The sequence below is a fragment of the Sceloporus undulatus genome, chromosome 5, assembly GCF_019175285.1.
Source record: "Sceloporus undulatus isolate JIND9_A2432 ecotype Alabama chromosome 5, SceUnd_v1.1, whole genome shotgun sequence".
Taxonomy (NCBI): domain Eukaryota; kingdom Metazoa; phylum Chordata; class Lepidosauria; order Squamata; family Phrynosomatidae; genus Sceloporus; species Sceloporus undulatus.
This window is the reverse complement of record NC_056526.1, coordinates 180,760,330-180,770,063: the sequence shown is the minus strand read 5'-3', so window position 1 is coordinate 180,770,063 and position 9,734 is coordinate 180,760,330. Positions and strand designations below refer to the sequence as shown.

General features: G+C 40.2%; 1 long non-coding RNA gene across 1 annotated transcript in view; it reads left to right on the top strand.

The window, feature by feature from the left end:
- The first annotated feature begins 7,206 nt into the window (after positions 1-7,206).
- Positions 7,207-9,734, top strand: part of LOC121931908 — a 10,638-nt gene continuing 8,110 nt past the window's right edge. Inside the window, exon 1 of the long non-coding RNA XR_006104228.1 lies at positions 7,207-7,294. This is a non-coding gene — a long non-coding RNA (uncharacterized LOC121931908). The remainder of the gene's footprint in view (positions 7,295-9,734) is intronic.

Below are 9,734 nucleotides of genomic sequence, written 5' to 3'. Positions count from 1 at the left end.
TCCAGTTCTAAGGACTGGAGCGCAGCTTTGGCACAGCTTCTGGCCTCTTAAGATGCATGTGTCATTTAAACAGCATACCTCCAAAGTGGCCTGAAGCTGATTTATTTTGGCTTGTCTGTTCAGGCTCTAACTTATCTAAAGTTGTTGTATTTTGAATAATCTATCTCAACTGTGCACTGACTAGTTTGATCACAATCCAGCCTAGCAATGATTGCAGTCCAACCGCTGAATGAGGCAGTGTTATTTCATAGTAAAAGCACTTCACCAAGAAGTGTCCTTATGGTAAGTTGGAAAGGTCGGATGCTTGGAACATTACTTTTTTGGACTACAATTCACAGAATTTCCAAGCCAGCATGTCCACTGGTCATAGTGACTAGGGATTTCTAGAAGCTGTAATCCAAGAAAGCAACTTCCCCATGCTTTGCATACTAAATTAAAAGCTTCTGAAACTCAGGGTGGATCTTGAGGGTGGATCTCAACACCAATGAAACCATGTTTTTGGCACATCAGGTCAAATTATACAGCAGTGCTTTGTCTAACCCACTGTATCTCAAACTAGCTGATGTGGGGAACCAGCAATCCTCCACCCCCAGAATGCCAGGGACTAGTACCATATTTGTGCCCAATGGCTACTGTTATTTCTTTCTTTCCTGGAAATTTGCCAGGGTCCTGCAACCAAAAGTTCAGTGACCAGCAATGGTCCATATAGACCACAGTTCTGAGTAGCAGGAATCTACTACAGCAGTAACTTTAATGCTGAGAGTCGAGCCCTCGCTTTTGCTGTGTCAGTGAAATCTTTACAAGCAGCTCCTTTCCATTCCTTGCTAGGAAAGAATTCACTGGGTGTTCTGAGGAAGAGGAAACTTTGGCCATTAAATCCCTTTCCTTTCCATCACCAGCAGAATTAGCAGCCACATGCCTAGTCCCTTCTGTTCACTTTGTACTTCCTGTTTTCCTTGCTGCAGCTCTTTACTTGTATCTTTGGCTCACATTTCAAGGGTTCTCCATATAGAAAAGGCTGGGGGGGGGTGTATCCTGTGGGCTGCATCTGAGAGAAAGATGAGGCCCACAGCTGAAATAATAAAAAATCAAACAGCCTTCTCCTAATACAAGATTTTCCATGCTCTATAACAGTAAAAAGCCAGTATGGTGTAGTGGGTAGAGTGCTGGTGCCCTTTCACACTACACAATTATAGCATGATCATCCCACTTTAACCGCCATAGTAACATCCTGTGGAATCCTAGAGCTTGTAGTTTGGTGAAGCAATAGAGCTCTCTGGCTGAGAAATCTAAACATCCCTCCCAAGAGTCCATAGGATGGAGCCATGATAGTTATAGTGGAATCGTGGTAGTATAATTGGGTGTTGTGAAAAGATCCTTGGAATCGACACTGAAAGACCCAGATTCACATCCCTACTCAATCTTGAAGTTCATGGGATGACCTAGGCATCTGCACTGCAAAAATGACAATACTTTGAAACTTATTGCATGAACTTTAAAACCAGCTCAAGCCTCCCAGGCTGCAACTGGGCTGCAGGATGGAGGCAAGGATTATCGCATGCTAAATCACCACCTAATCGCTGTTGGAGTATTAGCATCAATGCATCAATAAAGTTTATTGCCCTTTGTTCTCTGTCCCTTTTCCTCTCTCTGCTCTCACCAAGCATGGATGCAGAAACCAGGTTATGCTACCAAATATGTTTTTTTCTTCTTACTTACCCACATGAGAGTCAGCTCTAGGAACTCTTCTACCAAGTACAGTTTTCTCTACTGATTAGTTATTTTGTAAAACCTAGATGTAGCAATAAATTAAGTTTCTTTTTACCTATCAACGTATCCTGTTTATTTACCAGAAGATCAGATCTAGTTGTTTTACCAAATATCTGTAGAGTACATGCTTGTTGCTGTGTTGTTGTTGCTGCTGCTAAACTGGTTTAACCCCAAGTAAGCAAAACCATAATTCTAACAATCACCAGCCGCCAACAGCCTGGGTCTCAAAGTGGTCTCAATGTGGATTATTTCTGCAGTGTGTTTTGGATCTTTCTTAAAGAAGCCACAGTTCTGAGTCTGCAAAACCAGAGCAAGACTGGTGATGGTAGGGGGTCTTGAAGGTCTTTCATTCATGGGGTTGCCACAAGTCAAAGTCGACATGATGGCAGTTAATAACAAAGCATACTCCTTCTTGGGAACTTGCATTTTCAGCTGAATTTGCATCTTCCCATAAAACTGTGATTTCTTTCCAGTGCCCGCTTTCTTTGCATTTACATGTGTGGTTTGCAACAGGATTGCAAAAACACCATTATTGGTGCCTATTGGATAAGGGCTTATGAAATCAGTGGTGCCCTGTAATAAAACTGTAACTTGGAAAAATCATAGTTTTTCTGGAGTACAACTCCCACAATCCACTTGTCAGTTTCACTGATTCTGGATTCCGGGAGCTGTAGTCCAAAAGGTACCTTTCTCAAGCTCTGGACAGATGAAGTCTTCTCTGCTGTCATCCCACAAAAATCCCTTTCCAAATGTGAGAAACATCAACTCAGTGCAAAGTATCATTAAAAACACACACACCAAAATGGGTTGTTTGAATAGCTTAGCAAAAGCCTTGAAAATAAATTGGCTATTAACAGACTCCTAAAACTGTATGTTGCAGATGTATTTGGAATACTGTGGATAGTTCTGATTTTTCCATCTTATAAAGTAATATCAAAGAAATGGAAATGGTACATAAAAGGGGAATTAAGCCCCAGCACATTTAATAGGACATTTCCAAGTATTTCCAGATTGTTTGGGAATTAAGGGGGAAAGTAGGCTACATTTCAAAAAAGGGAATGGACAAAATCACCTCTAAGTATTCCTTGCCTAAGAAAATTCTATGCAATTTATGGTGTCACCATAAGTCTACAGGTGACTTGAAGTCACATACACACACATAGCTTTTAATATATTGTCAGTACATTTTGGAGACAGAGTAAAAGAAGATGTTCTTTAACTATTGTCAGAATGCAGATGTGCAAAAATATGTAGCCAAAGCATACTCAGAAAAAATACATTTATATTTTATTGGCATGTGATCAAAAGTCCAAAGAACCTCCACAAAATTGAAGTAACTATCAACAAAATAAGCTTACTGTTTTTATTACTATAACAGAAACAGTAAGCACTTTGTAAGCACTGTAATGAGTAATGAAACAAATTACATTTTAACAAATTACAGTCGCCCCTTCGTTTTGCGAGGATCCGTTCCAGACCCCCCCCAAAAAAAAATGGAAACTCCCATATATTCAAGCCCCATTGGCTTTAATTAATAGCTGTGCGCTCTCAGGGCACCCACATCATTTTAGCCAATGGGGCTTGTCCCTCTGTGAGTAATCAACACCGTGGACTTCAAGTCCATGAAAATGGAGGGGCAACTATATATCCAAGCTCTGGCCATAGCACCTTTTTTTTTAAAAAAATGGATTTCTTGCTTCTCATACTTTTTGTCACAAGGCTTTTCTATGTTTCTACTTTGCTATCAGTGCCAAAAGCCAGGGTCAGTGCATCCTCTATAAAAAGCTATTTGCTGCAGATTCAAAACTCCGCTTTTTAGCAACCCACTCTTCCCACACAAAAATATTTGTGCCAGGGTCAGTCTTCATGACCAAATTTGGATTCCTAGTGAGGATCTGGACTGAGCGGTTCCCTGAAAGGATGATAAATAGAGCGAAGAGGTCACAGGATTGCTCCACTTCATGTCTGTGGCTCATAACTCAGGCCACCCACTCTTTGAATTTGCCTTGACCAGTCACAATTCAAAGTGAGGGACATAGCCTTGCCCTGTCCCATAATACCTTGACCCAATAATGAGTCATATCATTTGCTTACACCAGCATCCGAATTGTTATCCTCTCTGCTTGCATTTAGTTGTAAACAGAGAGGCAAGTTCTTTTATCTTTATCCCTAATAACCTCAGAGAAGAAATAATTGTAGGCCTGTATTTTAGAGGAAGACCACATTACAGGTGGATTCACTCAAGCAAATAAACCAGAGCCTTGAATAGGGGTACTGATAACAGGGAGACTTGGAGATCTCTTACTCACCATACGTTGAAGTGGAGGTGATGACAATTAAGAACAACTTTTTTTTTCACCCACACATAACAAGTTGCTCCAATAATGTCATCTATTGAACTAAGAAGCCCAGCCCTTCTTCACACCAAGATCTGGGGCCCATTCATATTACAGAACTGTAGCACTATTTTTTCCTATTTAAACCGCCATGGTTCTTCCCTATGGATTCCTGCGATTGGCAGTTTAAGGAGGGGCATTAGGAGTTCTCATCTAGGGCATTCTAGGGCCTCACCAAACTAACAATCCCATGATTCCATAAAATGGAACCGTGGCAGTTAAAGAGGAATAATAGGGCTATAATTGTGTGTAGTGTGAATGGGACTCTGGACATACAAAAACAAATGGCTTTAAAATTAGTCATCAGCCCAGGTAGTTTGGTATCATTTATATCGTGTATAAATCAAGTGCATAATTGTCACTTGCTATTTGATGCTTTTTTGTTGTCTGTTTATTGAATCATTTCCTGTATTGCTATGTATTTTATATGTATTATCCTACTAGAAAGGCCCCTTCCCCTCCACCACTCCCTTCTCCTTTTGTGTCATGTCTTTTTAGATTGTAAGCCTGAGGGCAGGGAACCGTCCAATTAAAAAGATTGCGTGTACAACGCTGTGTAAATTTACAGCGCTTTATAAATAAAGGTTAATAATAATGTATGGTATGTTATTTGACTCCAACGTGAACTTAAATATTCTGTCAATGGTAACCAATTTTTTAAACTCATTTGTAGAACCATGTCTGATCAGTTGGGCTACTTTATCATTTTCCACAAGATCATACATTTTCCATATAGAGTGTGATATAGAAAGGAATAGGATTTCATTAAGGCAGCATATGTCTTGCTTTGAAAAGTACATGCCTCTTTCTACAACCCCACAATGGCAAATCCATTAGCAACCCTATCTCGATTTGGCAGGGACAGCCCTGGTTAAACCTGTCCTCCCAGTTTTCCAAATGCTTTTAAAATGTTCCAGTTTCTCTGTCTCCCTCCCACCTTTCCCCTCTTTTTCTTAGCTTACTTCTGTTGCTGAAAACTTCTGTTTGCACTTAATTATTTCAGCAAGGGGAGAGGAGAGGAGGGAGTAAAATTCCACTCTTTCCAGTTGGCACAGGCAAAAGCAAACTGCTGCAGCTTTTCCTAGCTCCTGTGTTCTTCCTCATTACTGACATTTGCCATTTTGATCACATTCTGATGCTGCTTGGCCAGATGTGTTCTTGTTTACATTTTGATCAAATTTTGAGCAGCCAAGTCACAGAGCTAGAGGAAGATGCAAAAATTGCTAGTTTTATTCCTGAACTGAAATTCACCCTCGCTAATTATAGAGCCAGCATGGCATAGTGGTTTGAGTGTTGTGCTACAACTCTGGAGACCAGGGTTCGATTCCCAGCTCAGCCATGAAACCCACTGGGTGACCCTGGCTAAGTCACATGCTTTCAGCCTCAGGGAAAGGTGACGGCAAGTCTCCTCTGAACAAATATTACCAAGGAATCCCCATGATAGGTTCACCTTACGGTTGCCATAAGCTGGAAATTACTTGACGGCACATAGAACAACAACTTAACTCCAAGTTTAGCTGATTAATCTAATGATTAGAATTTGCATCTTGATTAAAATATAGAATCAATATTATTTTGATCCCAATAATGCTTTTCTTGCACTTAACATTCCAGCCAAACTAGTTCAGATCAGACCTTGACTGTGACTTCTTGGGAATCAAGAGGAAGAGGTGGGGAAAGCAAGCTTAATGTTTCCAACCAAGCTATCCTTCATGATAAAGGTTATCGTATATTGAGGAGGGGACATGTTGTCATAAATCTCCAAGCAAGATCAAAGGTAGCAGCAGAGATATCTATTACCTACCTGACTCCTGCAATTATGCTGATGTTTAAAGTGGCAGTGTGCACATTCTCTTACAGACTGACTGCCGACTTAATGATCAGTGTCTTTGCTTCTTTGGTGCCATCACAAAATCTGACAGTCTAACAGCATGTTTAACAATTAAGGAGGGAATGTTGTCTTTGTTGCTAGCTATTCTTTTCTTTTAAAAAAATAAAAAATAAAAACTCAGGGAATAAAGTTGGAGCCACTTTTTAATGTCCTGTGTAGCTTGCTTGTCTTACACTTAGCTCTTTTTGATCCTTCCCTTTGACACAGCTTCAGATCTGCTCTCAGACTTACCTAGAGGGTATTGTGATCAAAAGGAGTCTAATTATCTAATATTTCTTTTCAACTAAAGCCCTTCAAATATATACACGGGCTCACACTCACACAAAGCAACCCCCCCCCAAAAAAAACCTACAACCTGTTTAGAGAGATAACTTAGTGATAAATGCAGGCCAGGCCCATTTGTGCAATATGTAATATTGAATCTAACATAACATAGAGGAATATGATTTTTTCCCCTTATGTTCTGAAGAAAAGTTTAAGCTGATTAGTTATCCTTGACACTTCAATTACATAATTTGATCAAAGAGAAAGTGTTTGTGTGAAGCAGGGTTCAGTTTGCATATCAGGTTAAGGAAGAATGTTTTAATATTTTGGTTTACCATAAACAAGCAAGGCTGCTTCATCCCTCCAACATAGCTCCTTCTACCAGTGGGAATGGCTAAAGCATAATGGAGCTGGTGAGAGGCCCAACTTCCATGTTCAAATCAGTAAGTTGGATTTCTATGTCAGTGTAGATGCACCTCAGGAGACAGACCAAAAGAGGAACACCCAGTAATGTATTCTGGTCTTTTAATCCAAGTATCAGGACTCTACCATCAGGTTTCAAATTGAGTCTCATGTCCTTGCAAGATATTTTAAAGTCAAATCTCTAGTCAAGTCTCAACTCGGAGAGCCAGCTTTAACAGAAAAAGAAGGAGATGTTGGGTGTTTCTTGGAGGGAAATAGCAAAGCATTAAGCAATGGGCTTGAAGTCTGCTTGACAGACTGTTCCTGCTGCACATCAGAGGAGCATTCCAAAGCTTCTGAGAAGCTCTGGGGGTGAGTCTTGCCTGCCACTAAAAGTGCATGATGCCAGCACATTGGCTGCTAAAAATATATAGAAGTCACAAGCTAAGTAAAGTCAGGGCATTATTTATTGCCCAGTGGAGTCCAAGTCAAGTCACTGAAGTGACTTGAGTCCAACCTGAGTCTGAGTCAATTCACTCGAGTCTACATCACTGAAAAGACCAAAACTCAGGTACATCTTGCTGCTTACATGGCATAGAAATTAAATGAATATAATAATAAATAACATTCAAAGTATAATAGGTGGCAACATGTGTGTCTCAGCAGTTACCATTACAGTTGCATTTCTTTTAAAGTAACATTTACCTCCCCGTTTCTTGAAAGTAATCGAAATAGAAACTTTTAAATGAAAAAATCCAAGCTATCTAAATGACCCTGTAGCACAAAATATATCTCTCCCCCTCCATCTTGTTTCCATTTAAACATGCTGCCTTGGAGTGTGAAGGAGTCTCATTCATTGGAATGTTTTAAATAGAGGCTGGATGACATCTGTTGGGGTGCTTTGATTGTGAGTTCCTGCATGGCAGGGGGTTGGACTGGATGTCCCTTGTGATTTCTTCCAACTCTATGGTTCTATGATTCTAAACACTCACAACAAAGCCAGCACTTGAACCATAAGGTATTCCTCCTCCATCATTTAATGAGGCTGGTACCCTATAACTTTAAAAAGTACTAAAAAGTTATAATTGCACCATAAAATATATCCCTTATTAAGTTGCAATCATAATGTGATTTAGTTATGACTTATTTTTTCAAAAAAAATAATTACAAACATTCAGTTGTAAATTACGCTTTACTTGTCATTAATGACTTCTTCTAGGCTCTGCTGTCAATAATTTCCACCATTCTCAATGGGTCCTTTGAGGCATAAATTTTGAGGAAACCTGCTATTAAAAGAAATGAAGATACCCATTTACTCTATTGTTAATATTATGAATGGTGTTACATATCACTTAGAGCGAAAGGTGGTGACTTGCTCTGAACTTATAATAATACTGTCAGCCCCTTAATGGACAGATTACTTCACTGACTGTATAGTTTGCCTCCCCGTGCTTCAGTGTTCTCTCGCCTGCCATGTGTGAAATCTCATCCTGATTCAGTTGTTGTTATGAATAACATGGACAGCTTCCTCCTGCTTCTCTCAGCTCAGTTGGTGATTTCTTCACTAAGTCATCGTTTCTTCTCTTTAACACCTGCTCTTCTATGAATCACTTAGAACTGAAAAGGGCAGTTCTTGATAAACAGATGTCTTAACTTGTCTTTAGCTCCTTATAATTCAGAATGGGCATGCAGCTCAAACTTCTGTGCTAGTTTTAGCTCTGCCAACCCTGAGTGGGTCATACTTATGTACCTGGCAGCAACCAGAAATTGGGCAACTGAAACTCACTCCCACAGTGCATCCACACTGCAGAAATAATCCTGTTTGACACCACTTAAGTGCCATAATTCAATGCTATCAAATTCTGGGAATTGTTTGCTTGATGGTGGAAGGAGAGGAAAGGGGGACATATTCTAGTCTTCCTAAGGAGGGAGTTTCCAAAGCTAGGGGCAGCCATTGAGAAAGCCCGCTCTCATGTTGCCACTAACTTTGCTTGTGAAGATGGTGGGAATGAGAAAAGGGCCTCTCCTATGGATCTCAGGATCCAGGCAGGCTCATACCAGGAAATAACAGTATTTCAGGTGGTCCAGACCTAAGCCATATAGGCCTTTGTATGTCATAACCAGCAGTCTGAACTGTGCCCAGGAACAGACTAGCAGCCAGTGGTCCTGTATAATGCCATCAGTGTGAATGGCACTTCAAAGAATAAAACAAAAAGAGACACATGAATAGCAAACAATCAGGATGACCTGAACTTTTGGGCCAAACTGTGCCCCTGCCCCCAGAATTTTGATTGAAAAACAGATTTTTTGATGGGAATTTTTAAAAAATGGGTAGGGTTTGGGAAGGTTTCCATTCCTGTTTTGCGGATAGGGTTTGGCATCTTGGATATGAGTGTGTGTGTATGTGCCTTCAAGTCACCTGTAAAATTATGGTAACCCCATGAATTTCATAGAATTTTCTTGGGCAACATATTCAGAGGTTGTTTTGTCAATTCCTTTCTCTGAAATATAGCCTATGGCACCTGATATTCACTGGTGGTCTCCTATCCAAGTACTAGCCAGGGTTGTCCCTGAATAACTTCCAAGATCAGACAGGATCTGGTGCCTTTACAGTATTTAGGTATCACCGCACCCCAGATAGATACTTCAACCCAGAGCAGATCCACTGTAAACCATAAGTGCTATTTGAAAAAAGAAAAGCTTCAGCTCTCTGTTTAGACATTTAGAAGACAAAGCAAAACCAAAAGCCAGCTCCACTGTCAGCCAAAATAAATCTGCCATCTAAACCTTTGGTTTCTCTCTTCTGAGGCCAGATCAGTATTACTTTCCTGCGCTTCAAAGTTCTGCAGTCAAGTATGAAGCAAAAGAGCCAAAATAAACCTGTGTGCCAGAAAAGTTTGGCTGAATCTTCACCTTGTTTTATAAAAGCTTGAATACCAAGTTACGCATTCCTGTGCAAGCAAGATGAACTAATCATTGCTAAGAGAGCTGCTATCCAAACTCAGAGTTGC